Raw genomic sequence first — 27,373 nt, 5'->3', positions numbered from 1 at the left:
CACACAATGTAAATAATACATAAATTGAAATTCACATTAAATACAAGAACTACATAGTGATAGGACTTGGTAGGATGGAACTCTTGACAAAATGCACTAATGGAATCATAAAGTTTCTTTAAAAAAGCATCAAAATGAAGTCTGGAGTCATATACTACAGCAGAGGCTGTTAGTTTTCTACTCTCATAAGTCTCATAGTAGAGGCTGCCAGTTTCTTATTCTTTCTTGCTATTTAAAACAAAATAAAACAAATCGAAATCTTAAATTTTAGCTGGGCACACTGTCACTTAGAATAAAAATATATATTTCCCACCTCCATTGCAGCACTGTAACTATTTGCCAATGATTATAAGTAAATGCATTATCTAGAACTCATAGAAAGCATGCATTATTTTCTTCCTCCATCCTACAGCTTGGAATGAAGATGTGATGGTAGGAAGCTAGGAGCCATTTTGTACCAGATAATCTTGAGAATAAATGCTGTAGGCCAAAGGAAGCTAGGAGCCATTTTGTACCAGATAATCTTGAGAATAAATGCTGTAGGCCAAAGATAGAAACCTTAGTCCCTGATAAAATGGTAAAATCATTAAACCTACCTCCAAGCATATATTGGAGAGAAATAAGCTTCTATTTTACTGAAGTCACTATTCAGAGAAATGTCTTTGTAGTAAAGAGCAAAATGCAATCCTTAATTGACAGACATTTGAGCTATCAGGAGATAATACTTGCTTGGAATGCAGGCCTAGGAAAGGAGTTGAAAATGCAAATGTCTTCAAATGATAGGTAGATAATTAGAACAAATAAGTGGCATAAATAAAGAAGAGGAATTGGGCAGGCCAAAATGTGATCAGAAAACAGAGAGAACACGAATTGGCTCAACATAGACAATTAGAGCTCGATGATTAAGTATGTCTTTTCATATCAGACCTTCATTCTCAATAAACTGGTTCTTCTAAGTCACAAAAGTAGTCATATCATGTCCCTGCTTACTGCCAACTCCATTGCTCAGATTAAAGGTCAAGGTCCTCACCATGGCCTATAAGGCCAGTCTCCTTAAGGCCCTGCCTGTCCCTCTCATTCCTGCCTTCTTTCCCCACATCCCCCACACTTTAGCTCTCTGTAGATGTGTAAGCCCGCCTTGGTCACTCTGAAATGTCCTCCCTGTCTTTTGTCTTCAACCTTGTCTTCCCAATAGAAATCCCTGATCATCACTTTCCCAGAGAAATCCCAAGTCATCACCTTCAGTGTGAAGTCTCTTCTGAACACTATGGATGTTCACATAATGGAGATGTTGTTTTCAGGTGCAGAAATCAGAAAATGTTAGTTGCAGAGGTGCCATTTTAGATGAGCTTAAGTGATAAGTAACCATTTGAAAGTCTTAGGTAGAGGAAGGAAAAAAGTGTAAAAGACACATCATGAGCAAAGGCAGAGATGTGAGAAATGTGTTGTTCATTCAAGGGGCAGCAAATGGTCCAGCTTGGTTATCACGCAGTATACATACTTAAGGCCATCTTGCTAGGGAGAGCTCTACATGCTTGACTAATGATGTAAAGTTTAAAACATTTAATAAGCTAAATGTTGCAGGGCCTTGTGCTAAATACAGTAGTGACAAAGTCAAAGGCATAAACTCTATCCTTAAGGAATTCAAGTCTACTAGGACAAACAGACATGTGGTATGTCATTTCAATATGACTTTGGTAAATATTATGGTATTGATATGCACAGTATGCTCTAGGAGCTCAAGAGAATGGTACTGCTCTCAGTTACTAAATGTCTGCTACCCTAGGGACTCTAATGGACATTATTTCATTTAAGACTCAGACCAGCCCTTGAAGGAAGATATTTTTATCTCCAACTTAAATAATAAGAAAACTGAGATTCAGATAATTTAAGCAACATAGTCCTAGGTTGCACAGATAAATTAGTAGCATTCTTTCTACTACATCATGCTAAAAGGAGGTTACTTAACTTGGTGGGCAGTGAGGTATCATGGGAGGGTTTGAACAGAAAAATGGCATCCTCTGAGCTATGCCTTAGGAGGATTAATATGGTAGCAATGTGAAGGAATAAAGGACGGCAGAGGCACCAATCAGAAGACTATTGTACGTTAAAACTTGAGGTGATGATGCTCTGAGAATTAGCTATTTTTTTAAAAAAAGTTCTAATTAGGCTTGCTGTGTGTGGCAGTCATTAGTGCTCTTCACCAAATAAATTCTCCAAATATTCTGTTTCTTCCTCTCTTGGGCATAGGGTAGGATTGCACCTCCTTGCCTCCTTAGATTTAGGTGTGGTCATGTTACTTCATTTGGCTAATGAAATGTCAGTAGGAATGACAGGTTTCACCACACTGCCTGTTTTCCCTTCTGCCATGGCAACAAAGAATGATCTAGAGAGTATTGGTCCATTAGTCTGGGACCCAGAGTGAGAATGATGTAGAATAGATCTCCTTCTGAGCCATGATAGACAAGAAGCATTTGTGAAAAATAAAACTTGTTTATTTTAAGTCACCAGGATTTTGGACTTGTCTGTTACCATGGTATAACCTAGGTAACCCCAACAGATGTCATGTGTTCTCCTGAGACCTCGTCATTTCAAGCACTGTTGCTCAAACTTTAATGCACACCCTTATACTTAGAATTCTTGTTAAAATGTAGACTCTAGTTAAGAAGGTATGGGGTGAGACACAAGACACTATATTTTTAACAACTTCCCAAACCCAGGTGGTACAGATGCTACTGATTCACACTTCTGTATTGCAAGAGTCTAAAACTGCACTGTCTAGAATGATAGCAAACAGCCACATGTAGCTGTTTAAATTTAAATTCACTAAAATTGAATAAAATGAAAAATCCAGTTCCTCAGTTATACCAGCTCCAATTCATAAGCTCAAAAGCCACATGAGGCCAGTGGCTACTGTATTCAACAACAGAGACATAACACATTTTCATCATCACAAAAAGTTTTATTGAACAGTGCTACCATAGAGCAACATGCAGAAGCACAAAGTGACGATTGGTCCCAGCAGCTTGGGAGCTGAGAATGGTTGAGATTCAGGAAAGCAGAGCTGCTACTATCAAACAGAAACCCAATAGAGAGAGAGTTGAGTCCCAGGACACAAAGCTGAGATGGAATTAAATGTGACATTTGATCTGTGTACAAGACAAATTCTTGCCCTGCCTAATCATTTTTTTCCCCTGTGGATCATTTCAAGAGATCCCATTTCAGGGCAGGCACTTCCAGGGAGCCTCCTCTCTTTTTGCCCTGATGTTGTCTGTCCATTTTGGCTAATCTATTTACTTCCCCTAGAAAACACACGACACCAAGTATAACGCTTGTTTTTGATCTCCTTTCCCCAAGAAATCAATAGCACTCAGAGAGAGCGTGCCTGCAAGCACAGCCAAAAGAGCTATAGAATTACACAGTGCAGCAGGCACGTGGCTGTGATTGGGTGATGGCTGTTGCCTGCTGCTAGTTATGTTCTATAACCTGGCACCCACTTGCTCCTCTCCCCTCCCCTTCACTGGCAGCTCAAACAGGAGAAAACCTCCTGGTTCATTTTATCCTTTCTTCCTCACCTCCACTCACTCTGAAAATAGTAGACCCCCTTTTTTAGATTTTGACTTGGACAGAGGTTAATAACCTGAGAATTCCATGGGCACAGGAGAACAGTATGCAAAAGTTTGATGTATGTTGCATGACCCCCAATGGGCCGCAAGACTAACAGAGAAGTGGGGAACAACTATAGCTTGCTCCATCCAGATTCTAGTAGCCCAGTGCATGAGTTGAGGAACAAAGACAACTAAAAAGGAACAAGGATATTAGCAGAAAGAGAGAAGAATAGACATGAGTAAGGAACTGCTTAGGAGTGACTTGCTGAAAAAAACACTGACAACCACATGGAGTGGAAGACAATGCCAACAAAGATAACAACTCAGACCATATGCCTCATTAAGCATGAACTCACTTTTCACCTTTCTCCATGTTACTAAGACTTTAGTCGCACTGTCAGAGAATAACCTAAAACTGGTTGAAATTAAGTTCCCCCGCTCAGCAGTAAAGAAGATTATAACAAACATTAAGTTAAAGTTGCATCCTTCTACACCATGGTAGACAGTGCAACTTCTTGAAGAGTCTATAACTTTTAGCAGATTCTCAAAGGACTCCTTGGAGGCTCTCTGACAAAGCACATGGTGCATCTGTGAGTATAGACTAGAGTTGGCCTTGTCCTTTCAAGGATCTTTCTCTTCCACTTTCTTGCTTCCTGCATAGACCAAGAGGCTTGACCTAACTGCCAAAACCCCACTGGTAATAGTGCTATGTTCAGGACTTGCAGAAATGTAGTACTTTAGTCCTTTTCCAACAATTTCACCTGAAGACCTCCAACTGCAGGAGAGAATGAATTTGAACCTACCCCCTTCTCTCCACTCCAGGGATCTGAGGCAGAGCTCAAAATGGTCATGATCTTTGAAGCACATCAAGTTCTTTGAAGTCTGTGCTACATTTTTAAGCATTCTGAGTTTTTACTCTATGATCCAGTCATGCTGTTCAGATATAAAAATTATGATTTTTATTATAGATCTTCAAGCATAGCTTGAGTATCCTTTATCCGAAATGCTTATAACTAGAAATGTTTTAGATTTCAATTTTTCCCCAGATTTCAGAATTTTCAATTTATACTTACCCAGTTAAGCATCCCAAATCTGAATATTCCAAGTTCGAAATGCCCTAAACAGCATTTCCTTTGATCGCCATGTTGGCACTCAAAATATTTCAAGTTTTCGAACATTTTGGATTTGGGATGCTCAACCTGTACAATCAATACCCAGAAAGCCACATCATGCTTAATCTGTGAATTAATAATGTAGGTTCTTCTTATCACACATCACCCTGGACCCCCCAAAATTTGTAACTCTGTGTGAGAAGCATGGTAGACTTTGTTGGTTCTTTGGACATTTTGTGTGCGTCTACCATGCGCCTTGCCTTTGCCAGGTACTGATAATACAGAGATATAAAAAACCTGCCCTCAAGGAAGTCACTGTCTAGAAGATATAGAGAAGTAAAGAGTCATAATTCTGTGTGTGGGTGTGCAATGGCAAAGGGAAGGACAGGCTGATAAAGAACAGTGTACAACAACAAGACCTATTGAAGGTGCACTCAGATAATGTAGACAAAGGTCTTTGCTTAATATTCTTCTGAGAGGTGTGAGTCCCTTTAAGGAAGCAGAGTCCCTTTAAGGAAGGAGAAAAGAACTTGGGTTTTCTTGAATATCTAAGGGCCCCCATTAAAGATGGCCCCACTACACTCATAGGCAGCTGATTTGCACATGGCCCTACCTTCTCTGCTGGATCGTGATGTGGTCCCAGCCAGTCAGTCATTTCCTTTGGGCTGTGATTATCACACACACACCCCCATAATATAAAGTAGGGTGGAGAAGGAAAGCCCAGGAGCAAGCAGAGACGTCTACAGCCACACATCTTTCCTCAGAGGGTGAATATAAATTCAATCTATTGGAAACACAAGATGGGCCCTTGAACAAGTCTCTGGTAAATTTAGGCTGAGCCAGTTAAAAAATCCATATCCCTCTAGTGCAGAGGTCAGCAAACTTTTTTCTGTAAAGGGCAAGACAATCAATAGCATAGGATTTGCCAGCCATACTGTCTCTGTTCCAAATATTCAACCCTGCATGAAAGCGACCATAAGCAATACCCCCAACAAATGGGCATGATTGTGTTCCCACAAAACTTTATGAATAGGCATTGAAATTTGATTTCAACTAACTTTCACTCCTGAAGAAATACCATTTTTCTTTTGATATTTTTCTGCAGCCATTTAAGTGTAATAACTGTTCTTGCCACACAAAAACAGACAGAGGTTTGTCCGCCCTGTTGTCTTAGCAAGGCTGCAGCTATTCAATCGCGTGATGCCACATTCTATAGAAGTCTACAAGGCCACGTGGCCATGATGACTGGAAACTCATTGAAAATAGGAAGATTCGTTGCATGTGCAAAATACTCCTTTTCATTCTGAACAATCTTTCCAATTTTTCGGATAGATGCTGCAGGAAGTCTAGTGGTTGCCAGGACGTAAAGTTTTTAGTATTGTTATTGTTTGAGTCCAACAAATAAGAGAAGGAATTGAAGGATTTCAGCATAGCGGGGACAGGGCAAGAGCAGCGACCCCTCGCGATAACAATCGAGACAAGGTGCTGGGGCAGGCAGGGCCCCGCTCCCGCTCCCCCAGCACCTGCGTGAGCTGCCAACGGAGCGCGCAGAACTCCCTGGGCGCAGCCTCCCGCCTCGCCTTCCAGGATGAGCTCGATACAAAAGCAGCGCTGCGCTGCACGGGCTTTTGTATTCCTGTGAATAAGGCAAGCTTGCTGAGCCGCACACGCTGCAGATCAATTCCAGGAAATGTTATCGCCAAACACTGCCTGCGTCATGAGCCATCCGTAAGGCCAGCTGCTCCGGAGTGGAATTTTCCAGCTGTTGGAGTTCTCGGCAGTGCCCAGTGCTGCTCAACTCTTTGGAGACCCAAATCGGATTTCTCTTTTTTTCTCCCAACTTTAGGGATCAACTTGGGTAGTAGTTTAGGCATTTTCTTCAAGGACTTAGGAAGTGAACTGATTGTTGATGTAATTTCTGTACATTCTCTTCCCTGCCTCCTCCCCACATGCCTATTATCTCACACACATAACAGGCCTGAGCCACTTCAGTTCAATTCACTTAATATTTACTGAGAGTCCCTTCTATGTGTTCTGTGCTGAGCTAGTTCCTAGTTGCTGGGGACAGGGCATTAACCCAGAGAAAGCTGGTTTGGACTAGTTGTCCAGCAGGAAAAATTGACATTTAATTAGTAATGCAAGTATGATAAACATTACAGTGAAAGATAGATCAAATGCTATGAATAAAACTAGAAGAGGAATTTAACTTACTCCCAGATGTAGAGAAGTCCTTCCTAGGGAAGGGACCCAAAGTTGGTAGCTATGTGAAGAGGAAGAGAGAGATTTCCAGAAGAGGGAATAAAGTGTGTGAAGAACCCTGCGATAAGAGTGTGATTGGCCTGGCACAGTGGCTCACGCCTGTCATCCCAATATTTGGGAGGCCGAGGTGGGAAGACTGTTTAAAACCAGCAGTTAGAGACTACCCTGGGCAACACAGCCAGACCCCATCTCTACAAAAATATTTTTAAAATTAGTCGGGAGTGGTGGCACTACCTGTAGTCCCAGCTACTTGGGAGGCTGGGGTGGGAGGATCACTTTAGCCCAGGACTTCAAGGCTGCCGTGAGCTATGACCCTGCCACTGCACTCCAGCCTGGGCAACAAAGCAAGACTCTGTCTCCAAAAAATAAAATAAAATAAGAGTGTGGTGGATTCACAGAAGGGAACTACCATGCTCCAAAAAGTTGGAAGGAAGAGAGCAAGGGCTGGAACTCTCCTTGTTCACCTCAGCTCCTAGCACAGGGCAGGCCCTGTGTTCAGTGTTCAGTGACTCTGAGGAGGAATAGCCAGAGGCGACCTTTCCCTTTTTTCTACCTTCTGTATACAACTACCTTCTATAAGCAACTTACTGCAGGACCCCTTACATGGGGCTCCATTATTTGTCTATAGTCTATTTCCCCCTCCAAATCAGAAGGCTGATCCTATTTGTTTTGTATTCCTGGTGCCCAACAAATTTGAAAGGTTCAGTAGTCAAAGAAGATAAAAGACATAAAGAATGAAAAAAGGAAAGATAAGAGGAGGGGGAGAAAGGAAGAAGGAAGTCAAAACAAACTAGAAGGAAAGGACTTCGATGAATTAACACAGTCATTATTGTGGTAGATTAATTTCTTCCCTTTGCAACCAGAAAGTTTACAAATACATGATCATCTGGGCATGGAAAGAAGAGAAGCCAATCTATTCTCCACCCTGTGATTTTTATGTTTGTTTGTTGGTTGGTTGGTTGGTTTTATTTTTTTAAGTACCAGATTGTATTGCTGCACTAATGCTGCATGACAAACCACCTCCAAATTATTAACCTTTATTTCTTGTTCACAGGTCTTCTGTCCACTGCAACACAGCTGGGCTCAGCTGAACTCTGGGACCCAGGCTTCAGTCTGAGGGTTGGATTCAGATTTTCTCCACATTTCCACATTCTCCTCGCATCAAGCCAGTGCCCAACACCTCCTTTGCTCATGGGAGCTCACAAGAGTGTAAGAGCCAAGCCAAATTGAGCAGATACATTTAAGGCCTGTTTTCACACACATTCACTAATGTGTGGCTGACCAAATCAGTGAGACAAGAAAGTATCCTCTACTCCCATGGTTTCCAAAGTGTGGGCCCTGTGGCCAAAATTTTTCTCATAATTGTATTAAAGTGTATATTTTCTTACCCTCAGTCTCCCATGAGTATACAGTGGCATTTTGGTGTAGTATCAAAGAAGGATTTAAAATACTCTCTTTTTTTTTTCCAAATACTTATCAGTGTGAGATCAGGTTTTCTTCATAAACTTAAGCAGAAAATAATATATCACAACAGACTGAATGTAGAGAGAGATCTTAGAATTCAGTTGATTTCTGTTAAGCTAAACACTAAGGAGATTTGAAAATATAAAACAGTGTTATTCTTCTCATTATTTTTTATTTTGAAAAATATTTTTATTTTTCTAAAAAAATTTATGTTAACATGTAATTATTATTTCTCAATGAATCTCAGTGAATGCATACTTTTAAATTTTTTCAGTTTTAATTTCTATTACATTTAGATTTGTATTTAATACATTAATACACACATATATATTATATATATATATATAAAATTTTTAAAGAGTAAAAGATACCCTAAGGCCAAAATATTTGAGAACTGCTGCTGTGCCTTAGAGAAGGGGATTGAAGAGCAAATAGTTGCTAGATAATAACTCAATCAATAATAAAGATACAGTGCCAAGAGCTTTATGTATCTAATGATATGGGAACAACCTTATTCACTAAATATTTATGGAAGCTGGAAAAGCAAATCAGTCTTGTGGAGGTATTCAGAAGTTGAAGCTACTGTGTTTTGGGTGTGGTTTGTTACATAACAAAGCCAAATTGACCAGGGATCAGGGCCAGCAAAATCATAGACAGCCACTGCTCTGAGATCAGATCTACTTCCTTAACCTTACAATCCTTAATCAAACTGCGAAGATCGAAATATGCTCAGCCAGTTCACATTGACCTCCTTGGCCACTCACTAGATGCTATTCAGGGGGCCAGAAAGTTCTTGACTGGTACTTCAGTAACCAAGCTTCAAACTAGTAGGGTCTGGGAGATTTTTCAAGCGGAGTCTTCCTCTTAGAGTGTTTGTGGTTCCTCTGCTGGGCCCCCCTTATGGCCACTCCTATGAAGTAGGTAATTCCTTCCTTCCTCCTGTGGCTGCTGCCCCACAAACCCCTGGTTTACAGGAGTCCACTCCACTCTGACTCTGCCTTTCGGAATCCTATCTTGGCCTGGCCAGGTGGTCCTCTTAGGTAGCAGTCAAAGGAGCTCCAGGATCATTCTCCTGTATGGCTCTATGTCTGAAACACTTATGTATAGGTATGCTTAAAAACTCTGGAAATAGAAACTGATATGAGTACAACAAGAGATCCCCTTCTCTCAGCCTTTCTTACCCTCTAGATCCGTAATGTTCAATAGAAACAGAATGCAAGCCACAAATACAAGCAACAAATGCAAGCCACAAATGTGAGCTACATGGTTAGTTTTACATTTTCTAGTACCCACATTAAAAAAGTAAAAAACAAACAAGCAAAATTAATTTTAATGATGCATTTTTTAGCCCAAGATATCTAAAATTTATCATTTAAATGTGTAACCAATATAAAAATTAATATGAGATATTTTACATTCTTTTTGATGCTTAAAATTGACCCCACCACCACCCCACACCAGGTCAACTACAGAAAGCACATATTGAATTCGTGAAGAAATCTGGTGGAAGTCCTCCCCATTTCCACTGGTACCATCTTTGTACCTTGGTTGCAGTCACATAACTCATTCTAGGTCTGTCTCACAGTTCATGCTGACATTTCAAATCTGTCTGCTTGCCTCAGTTAAAACTTCTAATCTATCATCCTGCAGAAAGAGAAATATAGAAGTGATACTGAGAACCAATGTTGATTTTTGAGGGTGGAAAATAGTGCATCTTATTTATGCTGAAGGGAAATAGCCAATAGAGAGGAGGGGTTGATGAGTCAGGCCAGAAGTTTATTAATGGATGGAGCATGAGCCTGTAAAAGCCAAGAGAGGAGAGGACCAAGGGTACAGGTGAAGGGACTGGCCTTCAGCAGGAGAAAATGGAAGAGGTGAGATGTGACTTCCTTCCTCACAAAAGGGAGAGATTGAGGGTGAGGTTTTCTAGGAAGATGAGGTGTACATTCATAAAGCTCCATTCTCTCTGTGATATTTATTATCAGAGAGAGAGGGAGAAGGTGTGTAAGAAGAGGACCTCAGGAAAGAAGTGTCAAGCTGAAAGAGCTGCCCTGGGAACAGGAGCAAACACTGATGAGAGATTAAAAAAAAAAAAACATGCAGTGTGTGCCAAGCAAAGCCGAGTTCCCGGCTGAAGATGGAGACCAGGAGTGTGTTGGAGTCCCCATCTGTATCATGATGTGGCTTTTCTCCAAAGGGCTCTGCTGCCAGAATATAAGAGCAGAAAAAGCTGATGATTTGTTGAATGCCTGCACAGCAAGTCAAGGAGTCAAAAGAGTAGCAGGTGCTAACAGACAGGGATCAAATTGATGACTCCTGGAATGTAGTGAAGTAGAGAGGGAGGTGGGATATGTAGAGCAGTATAAGGCAAGTCAAATCTTTCAGGAATATGAGCCAAGTCTCAGAGCCACTTCATCTCTTATTTACAGAAATCAATAAATCCACACATTATATGTTACTTTGTTTGTTACAGAGAATACAAATAACATTGTTTTTGACCCATCAAGGAGCTTACAGCCTAGCTGGGGAAACAAGATTAATGCATAAATCAATGCGTGTTGCACAAAAACGTAGTTACATTTTATGGCAAAAATTTCAAGTATTTTAGAAACAAAATGTGAGCTAGGGCTTGGTAACTTGGAAAGTAGATACTTCTACCCTAATGCAGCATCCAGGACTGGCTGCCTGACTTCCTTCTCTGAAGAAAGAACTCTTACCCAGAATGATCACCAGATAGCAAGATCCTCACTGGCGGATAGGATAGGGTATTTGCCATTCTATCTTCAGTGTCTGGCATAGACATGTAAGGAATTGTGTCTAAAGGTCTGAATGAGTTAATAAATGAATGAATCTCTAAGAACTGTGAAACCAAGAGAAGGAATCATGGGAGATTAGCTCAAAAGAGGAAGGGTTGCATGGGCAAGCTAAGTTGAGCCTGAGTAAACACCTGAGACTGCAGCTGTTTCACCACCTACTTCCCAGTAGGAATGGGTAGGTTGGCTCCATTTAGAGGGCCAGGAGTGGAAAAGACAACAGAGTGGTTCCATGAAAAAGGTGGTTGAAGAGCAAGAAAACACAAACATGGGTGGGGCACGGTGGCTCCTGTCTGTAATCCCAGCTATTTGGGAGGCCAAGGTGAGGAGAGATGCTTAAGCCCAGGAGTTCAGGACCACCCTGTGCACTATGGTGAAAACCCCTCTCTGCAAAAAGTACAAAAATTAGCCAGGCATAGTGGTGCATGCCTATGATTCCAGCTACTCAGGAGGCTGAGGTGGGAGAATCCCTTGAGCCCTGGAGGTTGAGGCTGCAGTGAGCCATGATAGCACCACTGCACCAGCCTGGTGACAGAATGAGACTGTCTCAAAGAAAAAAAAAGAAAAAGAAAAAGAATGAATGTAGACCCCACTGTGTGCTTAGCCCTGTGCTGAGTACTTGAGTACTCTGGCGATATACAGGAAACAAAAAGGTAGTTTCCAATTGTTTAGTTTATGATCTAGTTCAACAGATATGAGGTGCATAAACCTGTAAGGCTAGCAGAGAATATGCAAAACAGGACATGGTATGCTAGAGCTGACTATGTCTATCACAGTTAGAATTACATGACAATTAAACTCTGTGTGTGTGTGTGTGTGTGTGTGTGCACTTAAACATCAGCTAAAGAAGATAATGGTTTGTTCTGAAGCTGATCTTAGCTGTATCTGCACAGTATATATCATTCGATCAATATAATCATTTTCATCATCAAAATCTCCTGAAGAGCTTTTTCAAAATCACAAGCAGGGACCCTCCATGGATTCTGATTCAGTAAGTCTGGTATAAGACAAAATAACCTCTTTGTTTTCATAATCTCCAAGGGTGATTCAGATGTTCACGTAATGGGGAGAACCAGTTATTTAAACAATTTGGATATGGGGAGATTAGCAATGAATAAGGAGAAAATGACTCTTTTATAGCCAGATGAACTGTTTCAATAGAGCCAGCGATCATGCAAATTATGAAATGAAACATCTAACAAAAAAAGTAAGCCTTGCTTTATGAAAATATACCCCTGAATGAAAATAGAGCTTTAAGGATTGTGTACATTGATAATCACTATGTAAAAGTAAAACGCGTTGATAGAGATCCTAGAAAAATATTTAACTACTTTTTTATTTTATATTTTTTGTCTTCAAAAATATTAAGTCTACATCTAAGATTTTAACTATTGATATGGTTTGGCTGTGTTCCCACCCAAATCTCTTCTCGAATTGTAGCTTCCATAATCCCCATGTGTCCTGGGAGGGACATGCAAATTACCTGGTGGGGGGTAATTGAATCATGCGGGCAGGTTTTCCCATGCTGTTCTCGTGTTAGTGAATAAATCTCTCAAGATCTGATGGTTTTATAAAGGGCAGGTCTGCTGCACACGCTTTCTTGACTGCTGCCATGTAAGATGTGCCTTTGCTCCTCCTTTGCCTTCTGCCATGATTATGCAGCCTCCCCAGCCATGTGGAACTGTGAGTCCATTAAACTTCTTTTTCTTTATAAATTACCCAGTCTTGGCTTTATAGCAGTATGGAAATGGACTAAGACTAATACAGTAAATCGGTACCAGGACTTGGTGCTCTGCGTCTCAGAGGTGGCTAAGAGGGTCCAATGTACAGCTCAGGCTGTTGCTTCAGAGGATGTAAGCCCCAAACCTTGGTGGTTTCCACATGGTGTTAGGCCTGAAGATGCAGAGAAGTCAAGAATTAAGGTTTGGGAACCTCTGCCTAGATTTCAGAGGATGTATGGAAATGCCTGGATGTGCAGGCAGAGGTGTGCTGCAGGGGCAGAGCCTTTATGGAGAACTTCTGCTAGGGCAGTGCAGAAGGGAAATATGGGGTGGAAACCCTCACACAGAGTCCCTACTGGGACACTGCCTAGTGGAGCTGTGAGAAGAGGGCCATCATCCTCCAGACCCCAGAATAGTAGATCCATTGACAGTTTGCACTGTGCACCTGGAAAAGCCAAAGACACTCAATGCCAGCCCATGAAAGCAGCCAGGAGGGGGTCTGTACCTTGCAAAGCCATAGGGGCAGAGCTGCCTAAGACCATGGGAACCCAACTCTTGCATCAGTGTGGCCTGAAAGTGAGACATGGGGTCAAAGGAGATCATTTTGGAGCTTTAAGATTTAACTGCCTCGCTGGATTTGCACGGGGCCTGTAGCCCCTTTGTTTTGACCAATATCTCCCATTTGGAATCACTGTATTTACCCAATGACTGTACCTCGATTGTCTAGAAAGTAACTAACTTGCTTTTGATTTTATAGGTTCGTAAGTGGAAGGGACTTGCCTTGTCTCAGATCAGACTTTGAACTATGGACTTTTGAGTTAATGCTAAAATGAGTTAAGACTTTGGGGAACTGTTGGAAGGGCATGATTGTGTTTTGAAATATGAGGACATAGGATTTTGGAGGGGCCATAGGGGAAAGATATGGTTTGGCTGTGTCCCCACCCAAATCTTATCTTGAATTGTAGCTCCCATAATCCCCAAGTGTCCTGGGAGGGACCCAGTGAGAGATAATTGAATCATAGGGATGGGATTTCCCATGCTATTCTTGTGCTAGTGAATAAGTCTCATGAGATCTGATGGTTTTATAAAGGCCAGTTCCCCCATACACACGCTCTTGCCTGCCACCAGGTAAGACACGCCTTTGCTCCTCGTTCATTTTCCACCATGATTGTGAGGCCTCCCCAACCATTTGGAACTGGGAGTTCATTAAACCTCTTTTTCTTTATTAATTACTCACTCTCAGGAATGAAAATAGACTAATACAACTATATGTGAGACTTTTTAAAAAAGTAAAATGTAACACTTTGTGTTATGCATTATAGTTTTTTTTTTTTTCTTTTTTTTCTTTTTTTTTGACAGAGTCTGTCTGTCACCCAGGCTGGAGTGCAGTGGCATGATCTTGGCGCCTGGATTCAAGCCTCGGCCTCCTGAATTCAAGCAATTCTCCTGCCTCAGCCTCCCGAGTAGCTAGGATTCCAGGTGCACGCCACCATGCCTAGCTAATTTTTGTATTCTTAGTAGAGACAAGGTTTCACCATGTTGGCCAAGCTGGTCTCAAACTCCTTATCTCAACTGAACCACCTACCTCAGCCTCCCAAAGTGCTGGGATTAGAGGCATGAGCCACCTCGCCCAGCTTTACATTTGTTTTAACAAAATGCTTATAAGATATTAAAAATAGTGAGTCTTTAAGATGTGCCTCAGTGATTTGATCATTATTTATTCATTGTGTTTTAGTGGGTGTGACTATTTCCCCCAGGGAGTATCTCCATCAAAAGGGCTAAGGCAAATGCCAGAAGCCTCTGCCACTTAAAATAAATGAAGTAGTGGGATATTTTGATCTAAAGAGATGCTTGATACAATTTTGCCACAATTTGAGTAGAAAGTTGCATTTGAAGCATTCAATGTGCGTTTCATTGAAATAAATGGGTTATGGTGATGATGGTTAAACAAATCACCACTCAGGGGACAGCTTTTGTTTATAGATAGAATAATGGCAGAAGGGGAAATGTCCGTGCAGATGTGCTCATTCCTGCTTAGGTAAGACTCAGTCACCAGGAGATAGGATTTAGCTCCTTTAACTATATTTACAAGCAAAACAGAGTCTCTCTTATTATCTGTATGCAGCAGGAAAAATATTATTATATTTTGGTATGAGAAGTATGAAGGTAGTGGAGTGATAAGAAAGTAGGAAAGAGGAAGTTAGGCCAAAGCTACCTTGTTCTCTAAAGCAAGAAATCAACTAAATCCACAAATGCACTAAAAAAAATAACAAAAGCTCTTTCAGGTACAAAGTACTTTCAAAAATATTTTTGTTGCCTTATTTAACTTTTGCTACACTCCTTAAGTTTAGATATTATTCAGATCCTCATTTTATACATGAAGAAATGGTTAATAAAACTTATGTTTATAGGTGCCGTACAGTTCCCAAAGTGATTTCACAGATACAATTTAATTTTTTAATTGTTTTATTAATATTTTTAGTTAATAAATCATAATTGTATACATTTATGGGGTATAATGTGATGTTTCCATATATGTAAACTATGCAGAATGATTAAACCAAGCTAATTAACACATCTATCACCTTGCTTATTTTTGTGATGAAATTTGAAATTTACTTATTTTGAAAAATTATTATTAACCATAGTCACATTGCTGTGTGACAGATCTCAAAACCTGTCCCTCTTTTCTTTCTGAAATTGTACCCTCCTACCAACTCCTTATTCCCTCCCACCCACTCACCCCCACAGCCCCCAGTAAGCATCATTCTACTCTCTACTTCTGCAAATTCAACTGTTTTAGATTCCATATATAAGTTAATTTTTAAATTGCTATCCACATTTAATATAGAAGGAAATTAATTCCAGAAATTTAAGTGAATTGCCAGAGATCTTATAATTGTCAGACCCATGGCTCAAACCTCTCTTCTGACTCTTGGATGGTTGTTCAGATCTGTTTTACCCAACCTGTGGGGACTCAGGCTGCGTCTGCACAAGGGATAGTCAGCGTCACCATTACAGACCCAAGTTGGATATTATATCTTATGTCCACCTAATAATATTCACCCCTTGAGAACTTAGGTACACTTGTGTTCTGTTCTACCACTTTCCTGGCTCAGGGGGAGATATTTTAAAAGTTCTGTAAGTCCCCCCTTGACTAGGGGCAAAGCTATACCTTCAGACTACTAATACCTTGTAGGGGTCCCAGCATCTCATCTGCCCATCCAGGAGGGGTTACCAAGAATCTAAATCTAAGAGAAGGCATACCCACTCAATGGATTGGACAAGACTAAGACAGAGCCTTGGGATACAGATGACTCTTTAACAACAATAGGCTGAGCCCTATGGTTGATAGCTGGTCCTCACCAGGAAGCAGCCAGAGAACAACTTTTGCCCGGCTCAGGTTCCACGCAGCACCCTAACTCTGGTGGCTTCACAGCTTTTCTCTTGTAGCTCTCAAGCCTTTAGGATACCTTCCAGTCATCTCTTTCCCAGCCTGTGACACAGTTAATCTAGCTCGCAAAGAGGAAAACCTGGCTCCTGAAACATACATTGAAATTTTCTTATAACAGTAGGTCACCTAACCAAGCCACCCAATTGTAGACTTATCTCAACTTTTGTTCCTCATGACTCATATAAGGATAAAGCCTTTAGGGTATGAAAAAAAAACAACTCTGATGGGTTTAGGATATGAGAAAGAAAGACACAGTTTGATACCTTAATAGACTATGCAACGATATTATTTTTGCATAATTCAGGTTGTTCCCAGCCTATACCTCTTGTCTCTCTAGTAACAATGGAAAATGCATCCTTACATCCTCTTGATATTTGTTACCATAGTGAGCATATAATGGGTTTGAAGCAAATACTAATTTTATTTGATTCAAGTGCAGCTGATTCCACGACCTTCCACAGTGGCAAAGACACCTAATTGTCAGATGGAACCCATCATCCCTTGAGACTCACTGTTGCCCACACACACTCTTGGGTAAAGCATTCATTTGCAAGCTGGCTACACAATTTCATGATATCAGATATTAAAGCAGAATGTTTAAAGTCATGTTCTCCCAAGAAGAACGTACTCCACTATCCTCATTCCATTTCAGTCCAACAAGTTATTTAGTGCCAAATGGCAGACTTTCTCCTCTCCCTTTTCTCCTCAGCAGGTATTTCAAGACAAGGGGATAAAGTTTTCAGGAGGAATAGAAAGACTATCCAAAAGCATCTCTTCTCTCGTATTCTCTCTCCCTATCCTAAAGCTGCATTCGAGGAGGTAAATTGTAGGAACATGTTCTACAGAGCTGGTGGCATCTTCTGTTTGAGAGATGCTTCTGACTCTAAACAGATGATAGGGAAAGGCCCAGAGGTGAAGATAGAAAACCACAGAATATCTAAGGCAGCTCTCAGCACCCACCCCAGCACCAGACCCCAGACCTCTTGGCTGCCTGTGGCCCCCAGGACATGCTCTGCTGGCTGTCCTGCACTGAGGGATTTCTTCACAATCCCATTCACCATACAAAAGAGTGTACTCTCAGCTCTGGCCCCACTGGGCAGACAACCAGGGCTTACCTGGGAAGGACTTGGTAAGGACCAGAAGCAAATCACGATGCAGCTCCTGGAGCAGCTAAGCCACTCCCTAGACAGATCTTTTCTCAGAAACACAACCAAGCATAACTTCAGCTCTGAACATGTCATAGAGGTGCTGGCCATGACCTGGTCCCAGCCAGCAGGGTACCAGCTAGAGCCTAGATTGAGAAATACCCAGATGTGGACTCCTCTGGGCATCATTTTCTCCTTTTAGGTGAGAAGAAGTGTTCGGTTTCAACCTCCTACCTATATTCTCCCATGCCATTTTCCCTAATATGTTTCAAATTACAGATTGTATAATAAACAGGAAACAACAAAACAAAAAAGTTAGACTATCATAGTAGTCTAACAAACTGATGATGGTTTTCTGGACTAGGGAGTACTTGTGAAACAGATTTAAGATGTATTTTGGAAGTAGAGTTAACAGTTCTCACTGATAAATTGGTTCAGTAGGGCATGAAAAAAAAGGAAAAAAATCAAAGATAAATCCTAGGTTTTAGTACCTGGGTATATTTCCTCTTTTATATTCATTTAGCCAATATTTAATGAGCACCTTTCATATGCAAGGTACTGTTCTGGACTCTGCAGAAAAGATCCTTGACCTCATGGAGTTTATAATCTAGCTGTAGGATATTGAAGGAAAAAAATGAAATACAACAGAGCAATAGCGTGTAGCATATGATACATACTAAGCACTGTGTTAAGTGTTTTTACATGTATTTGCTATTTTAATCCTCATACTACTATTATCTTCATTTTATGGACCAGGACCCTGAGGGTCAGAAAGGCTACATAACTTGCCCAAGTGGTGGTTAATGAACCACCACTTAATTGGTCTGGGAGGGGGGAAATTCTGTTTTGACAAAGCTAAGTTTAAGAAGTCTGTGAGATATCCAGATGGAGTTGTGAAATATCCAGATGGAGTTGTCTAGTAGGGACTTGGCTACATACATCTGGAACTCAGAGAATGGATTAAAGTTTGAAATATAGATTGAAGCATCTTAAACATAGAGCCATAGGTTAACTGAAATCTCTTAGGAGAGAGAGAGTAGATGGAGACAACCAGAACAGGACAGTTCCTTTCAAAGAGACGCAACATCAAGAGAGCAGATAGAGGAAATGGGGACAGCAGAGAGGGCTAGCGTGGTAGAAAGAAAAGCCAAGAAAGAGAATTGTGGAATCCCAGAGAGAGAGAATGCAGATGCTTCCAGCCTTAAATGAAATCTTCCAAGTGCTATATTAGGGTTGTCCAGAGAACCAGAACCCACAGGATGTATATATATAAGGAGAAAGATATATATTTTAAAGAACTGGCTGATGTACTTATAGAGACTGGCAAGGCCAAAATCTGCAGGGTAGACCAGCTGACTGAAAACCCAGGAAGAGCCAATGCTGCAGTTCATTCTGAAGACCATCTGCTGCAGATTTCTCTCTTACGCAGGGGAGCTCAGTCTTTTGTTCTATTCAGGCCTTCAGCTGATTGGATGAAGCCCACCCACCTCACGGAAGACAATCTGCTTTACTCAAAGTCCACCAATTTAAATACAAATTTAAATCAAAATATAAATATTAAATATAAATATAAATGCAAAAGCAGTCTTACAGAAACATCCAGCATAATGTTTGACTGCATATCCATGCACCATGGCCCAGCCAGTGGACACAAAAAACTAACCATAACAAATGCATAACAGTTACTTTAAACACTGGTACCCTGTATAGTAAGAGAATGCTTTTTTTCCTTCTAAACACAGATGCAGACAGTCCTAGCTCTCAGAATTATACTAATTTTTCTTAGGAAAATGCACATGTCCTTGTCCATATCTAAGAGGCAAAAGTGAGGCCCTGGCAGATGGACATAAAGGGCCAGCCTTTTCTTACCTTGTGCTGAAGGAGTGTGCATTAGTCTGTTCTCATGCTGCTAATAAAGACATACCTGAGACTGGGTAATTTATAAAGGAAAGAGGTTTAATTGACTCACAGTTCAGCATGGCTGGGGAGGTCTCAGGAAACTTAACAATCATGGCAGAAGGGGACGCAAACATGTCCTTCTTCACATGGCAACAGCAAGGAGAAGTGCAGAGCGAAGTGAGGGAAAAGCCCCTTATAAATATCATATATTTATAAATGATATACCATCAGATATAAATGGTATATGATATCATTTATAATGATATAAATAATATATGATGTGGTAAATGGTATATCATCAGATCTTGTGAGAACTTACTCACTGTCACAAGAACAACAAAGGGTTAACTACCCTCATGATTCAATGACCTCCTACCAGGTCTCTTCCATGACAAGTGGGGATTATGAGAACTACAATTCAAGATGACATTTGAGTGGGGACACAGCCAAGCCATATCAGAGAGCCTGAAGAAAGGAGCTGGGCTCTGCTTGGCCTAGCATAGCCTGGACCATACTGTTTTGTGCCTTACACAACAGGAGTTGGGGGAGCTCTTAACATGCAAAACCTGACTTTAGAAAATGCAGTGACTCGTTTATTGTCTTGGGGGCCCATGTGGCCAGATTACATTCTTAAGAGAGGAGAAGGGGAGTCACCTGATCAGAATAGCTATTTCCATATCAATTATCCTTCTAAGGGAGAAATCCTGGAACAGGTAATGGGGCAATAGGTAGATGTGAAATGTGGGAGTAAGGGATTGTAAAGGGGGTGCTGCTGTCACTCCCTTTAGATTGAATTCTGGAGAATGAAGATGGTGTGTACACTCAGTGATAGAGGATGAAAGGGCCTCCAGCACGTGACTACACCAGATGAGGTAGAAGGGCTTCCAGCATGTGACTATGTCCAGGTAGAGCACCCACGTGGTAAAGAATTCTAAGGTTAGGTTTAGGCCTGTGGGTGCCACCTCTAGTGGCAACATAACTTGTATTCTATTTCCAGATCTCCAAGCCTTCAGTCAGAAGTGGAGAAATGGATAAGATCTGTGCCATGCCCTAAAAAGAGTAGCTAAGGGAAGAGCAGTGTTTTGTCCCAGGAATGGTCACCAAGCACAGCAGTAATCTCTGAGGGATCACCAGTCACACAGGCAGCAATGCAGTGATTAAGCAATTTGGCCAGTATGAACCTGAGGCCCTTGCTGTGGATTACTCCTGAATAGAAGCCCCAGGAAACTGTAGCTAGACAGACATTTTAAATGGGATTAATCTGGAGGAAGATTATGCCATATGAAAATGAGCACTGCTAGGTTAGGAAACACAGAGGACTAGATGTCCAGAAAATGCCTCCCAAGACCAGAGACTCAAAATCCTGGATAAATATGGAAAATGTCTTTTGATAATGCATAGCTGAATCATCATAAGACAAAACAAAAAAATTCCTAAGGCTATAAAGGTCAAGAAAATGCAAAATCATTGAGATAGGAAGTATTTTTCCATATGGAACATTTGATGTCCTCAAATCTGAGCATTCAACAACCACATGAGAGACACAGGGAAAAGGTACTAGAAGACCCAGAACATGAGCAGTTGGAAGAGAGACTCCACATAAGGCTTGGACCCTGAAATAGAAAACTCATATTCAGTTTTTTCGTGTGTATAAGCAGAGAGTGAGGATACCTCCTAGAACAACCACAGCTTCAGGTAGAAAGGTAATAAAGGAAAACTCCTAACCACAAACTTATAGGCATTTAGGGCCAGAACTCACACTCCTGTGTGACTTGAAAAAAAAATTCCAAACCAAAATATTCTACCTGGATTTTTGTCTCACTAAAAGTCAGGCAGAAACAGACCCAAATCTTCTCTGGCAAACACATCTTAAACCCTAGATTCAGATGATTTCTATTGACAAAGTTCCAACGAATATGAACTGACATTAGAACCAGAAAACCATGAGGAAACAGTCATTGTGAGTGTGAACAATCAGCAGAAGCAACAGATGGCAGAATCAGACCTGCAAAAACAAAGACACTTGAATTATGGGACCAGAATATGAAATAAGTGTTTTAAGTAATAAAATAGGCTATCAAAAGTATGAAAAAAGATCAAAAGATTATTTAAAGAGATCAGGCTGATTTGAAGAAGACAGAAAAGTAGAACTGCCAGAATTGAAAAATATGGTCATTTTAAATAGAAATTCAGTGGGCATGTTAAACTGCAGTTTAGACACAACAGAAGACAGAAATAGTGAACTGAAAGATCAGAAGGAGTTACCAGAATGTAGCATAGAGAGAGGAGCTGAAAATCTGAAGACAAATAGAAAGATATTGAGAATAAAGTGACAAAGTTGAAAAATACCTAATTGGAGTTCCAGAAGAACAGGATGGAAAGAATGGGAGTAAAAAAGATATTTGAAGAGATAATGACTCAGAATTTTTCTGATCTGGTCCCTAAGGTTCAAGTCGACTTTATCTATTAAGAAATAGTCCAGAAGTAAAAAACATGATCCCAGCATCTCGTTTTCCCCAGGTTGATGGGCAGTTAGAATGTGGAAAGGACAGAGACATCATTATTGAAGAAAAATATGGGAAGAAAATTCACAAGGCTAAGCCATATGCAGCATAATTAAATTCCCCTGGAAAGCAGGCCTCAAGACTCAGAAAATCTGTCCTCTGGTGCCAAGGGAGGAGCACAAGCAATAGCTCATATGAGAATGCTCTAAACAAGAGGTTAAATAATGCATTCTTTTGCACCCATGAGAATAACTGTCCAAGAACTGAATCAAATGGGAAACATAGTTTCCTCCAATTAATGCAGACAGGACTGTCACCATAGCACCCATCTTGATTTAGGGTAACTCAAACTCCTGTGAGAAAAAAAAAGATCATAGAAAAATAGCATGTAGATTGGCACAAGTGAATTTCCAAGATACTTAAAATTTACTCCATTGATTGACAGTACTTTTAGAAATGTAACCCGTGCTGTGAAGTATCAGTTAGAACAACGTCCACAGCAAATCAAAGAAAACAACTCAGACTAGCTCGGACACGAAGGAAATGCATTGGCTTGACTGAAAGTTGGCTGAAGAGGACCCTAAATCCATGGGTCGGCCTAACCTTCAGGCTGAGGACAAGATGGTTACAGGACAAGATGGTTGAGGACAAGATGGGCTCTTATGTGCAACAATACTCAGGAGAAGAAAGGGATTACTTTCAAAAGGGTTTGTAGAAGTAACGACTTCCCTAAAAGCCCAATTAAGTCTCTACTTCATGTTAGCCAGATTGGGTCATTTGCTAATTTCTAGACCAATCATTGCCAAGAAAGTTGGAATCAACATTTGGCCATTAAATTCAGGCATCTGGCACAGGCAGGGCAGTAGATAAATGATTTTACCATTTACGGGGACATGGAAACACTGGAGGAAGAGTAGATGTGATGGAAGAATACAAGCACTATTTGAGAAATAATATTATGTTGGAGATAATTAGAAAAAGAAGATTTGAGGTAGGGAATGTAAAGAGTAGACAGTGAAAGTTACAGAAATAGCATAGAAAATGACAGAATAGCATAGAAATTTTACAATAAATCTTTCCAAAAGAACTAAAGGGAAACAATCCTGGGATCTGGAGCTCCCTCTCTTTTCTGGTGGGCTGACTGCATTTGCTTTGGGAAAATGTGTTCATGGATAGACTGAGGGCTAAATGACCTAGGTATTGGGGAAGAGGTGGGAGAATACCTTCCCAGATATTTCTGAGAAATAATATATAAATCAAATAAGGTTTGATTTACAGATCAAATCTCAAACCAAAGCATATAAAACATCCACAATTACTTTATGTCTCCAGGACCATGGAGGGAACTGGGAAGTAGAAGCCAATATCTTTGAATCCTAAAATAAGAAAGGCATCAAACACATTTGGGTGGCAGATCAAAATTAGAGCTTGTTAACTTTTAATATTTAGAGTATCTCCAAAAAGACAAAATGCATTTATAAGTATCTCTGGAAAAGGATAATGGTTAAAATTATTTGACAGTTGGGGATGATGAAAAACTTCCAGAGGTGAAGAGTGGTGATGACTGCATAACAATGTAAATACATTTAATGCCATTAAATTGTGCACTTAAAATGGTAAAATAATGTATTTTATATTATGTATATTTTATCACGCATAAAAATTCTCTGACAGGTAAGAAATAACTCATAGTAATCCATTGCACACTATGTTTAACGACTTAACATATATACAATTGCATTGACAGTCTCTTTATATTGTGGCCTGGCTTTATTGCTTTATTTTGGAAAATGTAAAAAAATACAGACTTTTATCAGTTATAAATAATAGATAGCATTTGGGGAGTTTTAAACCAGGTGCCAGGTGTTTTGCTAAGTATTTTACATAAATCACCTCTTTAAAGTCTTTACAACGCTCCATAGATTTATCCACTTTATCCCCCCTTTACTGATGGGGAGGCTAAATTACAGAGAGGCTAACTAGAGTTGGTAAGTGGTAAGCTGGGATACGAACTAAGCCCTAGGCAATTCTATTTCCGGTTCTAACCATTGTATCAAATGAATTTCTTGCATCTGTAAATTTCTCAACTGTTCTACTCCTCTACTGCTTAGATCTTGAAGGTATCAGAACTGAATCTGATAAAGAAGCAATATACTTTTTGATGGAATAAAAGCAATTTTGATGTTAAAACAAAGAATATTTATCAATAGATTAATATTAGTCTGGCTAAAGAACTCTAGAGTATGCCTCCATCATTGAACCTATCCTCTCCAACAAGGTGAGGACTTGAAGGTATTTACCAGTCACCTAAGTTAGAATCTTGGGAGTTATATGGGAGTGAAACAAGTCCTTCGACATTCACACCCAATTAGACTTTAAGTGCTGCCACATATTTCAACTATATTTCAAATACAACTCTCAAATATATTTCAAATACGACTCCTCCCGTCTATTCCTAGGACTCTCTCGTGTTCAGCTTGTTCTATGACAGCCTCTTCAACTGAGCTCACTCCTGTCTCTCCTAGCCCCCTCAAACATGCCCACTACAATACTACCAAGATGATCTATTTGTTTAATGAATAAATGGGTAGATAAGCAGGTGAAGAGAACCTGAGCTAGCACAGCAATAGTAGTGATACAGAAGGGATGGATTTGAGAAATATTTTAGAGTTTTAGACACCCTTAAGGGTCTGACTTTATCCTAAAAGCAGCAGACCGTGAACAAAGAGATTAAAGTACAAAAGTGACATGATCATATTTGCATTTTAGAAAATATTTTTCCATTAGGAAACCTCACTGAAAAATAGGATATCTTTCCATTTGTTCAGCCCTGATTTCAAATACTGGCTCTGTGGCTTGCACACTGGATGGACTGCATGCTACTTAACCTCTCTATATCTCAATTTTCTCATCTATGAAATGGAAATAATAATAACATCCTTTCAGGGTTTCTAGGAAGGTTAAATGAGTTAATACATGTAAATCTCATAGAATAGTGACTAAAACAAAGTAAGTGCTTAGCCATTTTTTTAGTCTACCAAAAAGATTTTCAGTTTTCTTCCCATAAGTCCTGGCCTTCCTTATCAAATTTATTCTTAAATATTTTATAGATTTTGGTGCTACTAAAAGCAGTATATCTTCCCATATCCATGTCTAGTTGTTTATTACTGGACCAATGAAAACCAATTAATGTTATACTTTTATCTTATATTCATGCAAATTACTAAATTATCTTACTATATAAAATATTGTTAGGAGGCTTCCTAGAGGTTCCCTAGAGGGTTTATTTTTTTTTTAGTTGTGGGGGGTTGCTTTTGTTTTTGTTTTGAGACAAAGTCTCACTCTGTCACCTTGGCTGAAGTGTAGTGGCATGATCATAGCTCACTACAGCCTTGAACTCCTGGACTCAAGCAATCCTCCAACCTCATCCTCCTGAGTAACTGAAGTATCAGCATGTGCCATCACATTGGATAGGGGTCTCACTATGTTGCCCAGGCTGGGCCTAGAACTCCTGGCCTTAAGTGATCCTCCCACGTTGACCTCCCAAAGTTCTGGGATTACAGGTGTGAACCACTAGGCCTAGATTTTTTTTTTAATAAACAAACTAAACATCAACAGGGACAGCGTTGTCTTCTTTTTACCTATATTTAATTACCAATAACTATTTATTTCATTTTATTTTTATAGAATATTCTCTACAACTTTTAAGACAATATTCAATAAGGATGATGAGGGCTCTCATTTCCAGCCATAAAAATAAATAGTAAAAGATACCAGATTCACCATCATGCTTTTAAGAGGTATAATTAGACAAAATACCTGAAACAACTGCATCTAGTAAACAGACAATAAGCATTGCAGGATGAAGATCCTTGAGAGAAGTGAAATAGATAAAGAAAGCCCTCTGATGAATTGAGACAAATCTCAAAAGCATTGTGCTATGTGAGTCAAGTCTGACACTACAGAGCACATGTGGCTGGCACATACTCCAGAACTGAATCTGGATGATACTCATGTATCATCTAATCTAATCCTCCAGCTACCTTGCAAGGAAGGTGAGAAAACTGAGAGTCAGGGACATAAATAACATGTCTGAGGTTTCACAATAAATAAGTGCTGGAGCTGGAATTCACATGGTACACTGCTGGACTCCAATGCCCTCATTCTTTCCAGACAGCCCCCACTGACTGTCACAAAATGAACAGCAGATCAGTGGTTACTTGAGGCCAGAGGTGAGAAAGTAGGGGTTGGTGGGAAAGGAACACAGAAATATTTGGGGGTGATAGAAATATTCTACATCTTGATTGTATGTTACACAGATATACATGTGTGTCAAAACGCATTAATCTGTGCACTAAAATGGGTGCAATTTTTTCATGTGTATTGTTCCTCAATAAAGTTTCTTTAGAAACATGAGAAAGGTGAAAATAAGCATTCCTTTCCAGTATTTTTTTCCCCTAGGAAGTTGTCCATGTTCTCTGGACTTTCGTGTGGTTGTTGTCACTGAGCTGTATCTTCCATCAGGCTCCCCGGGACAGATTCAGAGGTGGAGATTGGTATGAAGGAGGTCTACTGGGGAGTACCTGCAGGAATAGTGCCTGTAAGAAAGTATGGCAGTTGTGATTGAGCAGAGGAAGCAATTGAACTGTGAAGCAACTGAGGCCTTGGCTATTCCATTGGAAGCTGTGGTCCTTCTGAGCCATCCCAAAATGAGACAAGAGGATAAGAATTTTATATTTCTCTGTCAACCCATTTTGAGATATGAGTTGTCCCCAGTACACATTGGACAATATATTATACATTGGATGGTAGCTTAGACAAGACAATCCCCTTGACCAAAAGCAATTCCTGGAGAGAGACACAGTTGTAAGCCATCAGCCACCAATACTTCCCACAAGGAGGAAACAAGTGTCCCAGTCCTAAAGGGGGTCTGGGTAGCACAACATGGCTCTCACTAGAGGTGTGTGTCATAGTCTCCTCAAGTTCTTTCATCTCTCTTTCATCTTTTTCTTTCTCTTTACTAATGGTTGATCTCCCTTTTTCCTTAACCACTCTCACAGTGGGTTTATCTATTTTTAGCAGACTTCTAAGCAATCAACTCTTGAATTGTTTTACTATTTGTTTTATTTTTGTAAGTGAGTTTTGCCTTGATTGATTTCTTCTCCTTGGTTTCTTTTTGTTTGATTTGTCATTTTATTGATTTCTGAAAATGAGTAATAATTTTTCTTCATTAATGATGAAGACATAAGAGAGGTATTTAAGACCCTAAAATTTTCTCTGTGTACGTCTCTATGTCTCACGGAATTTGGTACTCAGTGTTTTTTATTCCATTGTTTTTGTAGCTTATAATTTCTCTCCTAAAATTCCTTTTTGCTCCATGGTTCTATCCAGTAG

The sequence above is a fragment of the Pan troglodytes genome, chromosome 3, assembly GCF_028858775.2.
Source record: "Pan troglodytes isolate AG18354 chromosome 3, NHGRI_mPanTro3-v2.0_pri, whole genome shotgun sequence".
NCBI classification, from domain to species: Eukaryota; Metazoa; Chordata; class Mammalia; order Primates; family Hominidae; genus Pan; species Pan troglodytes.
This window is presented reverse-complemented; position numbering follows the sequence as displayed.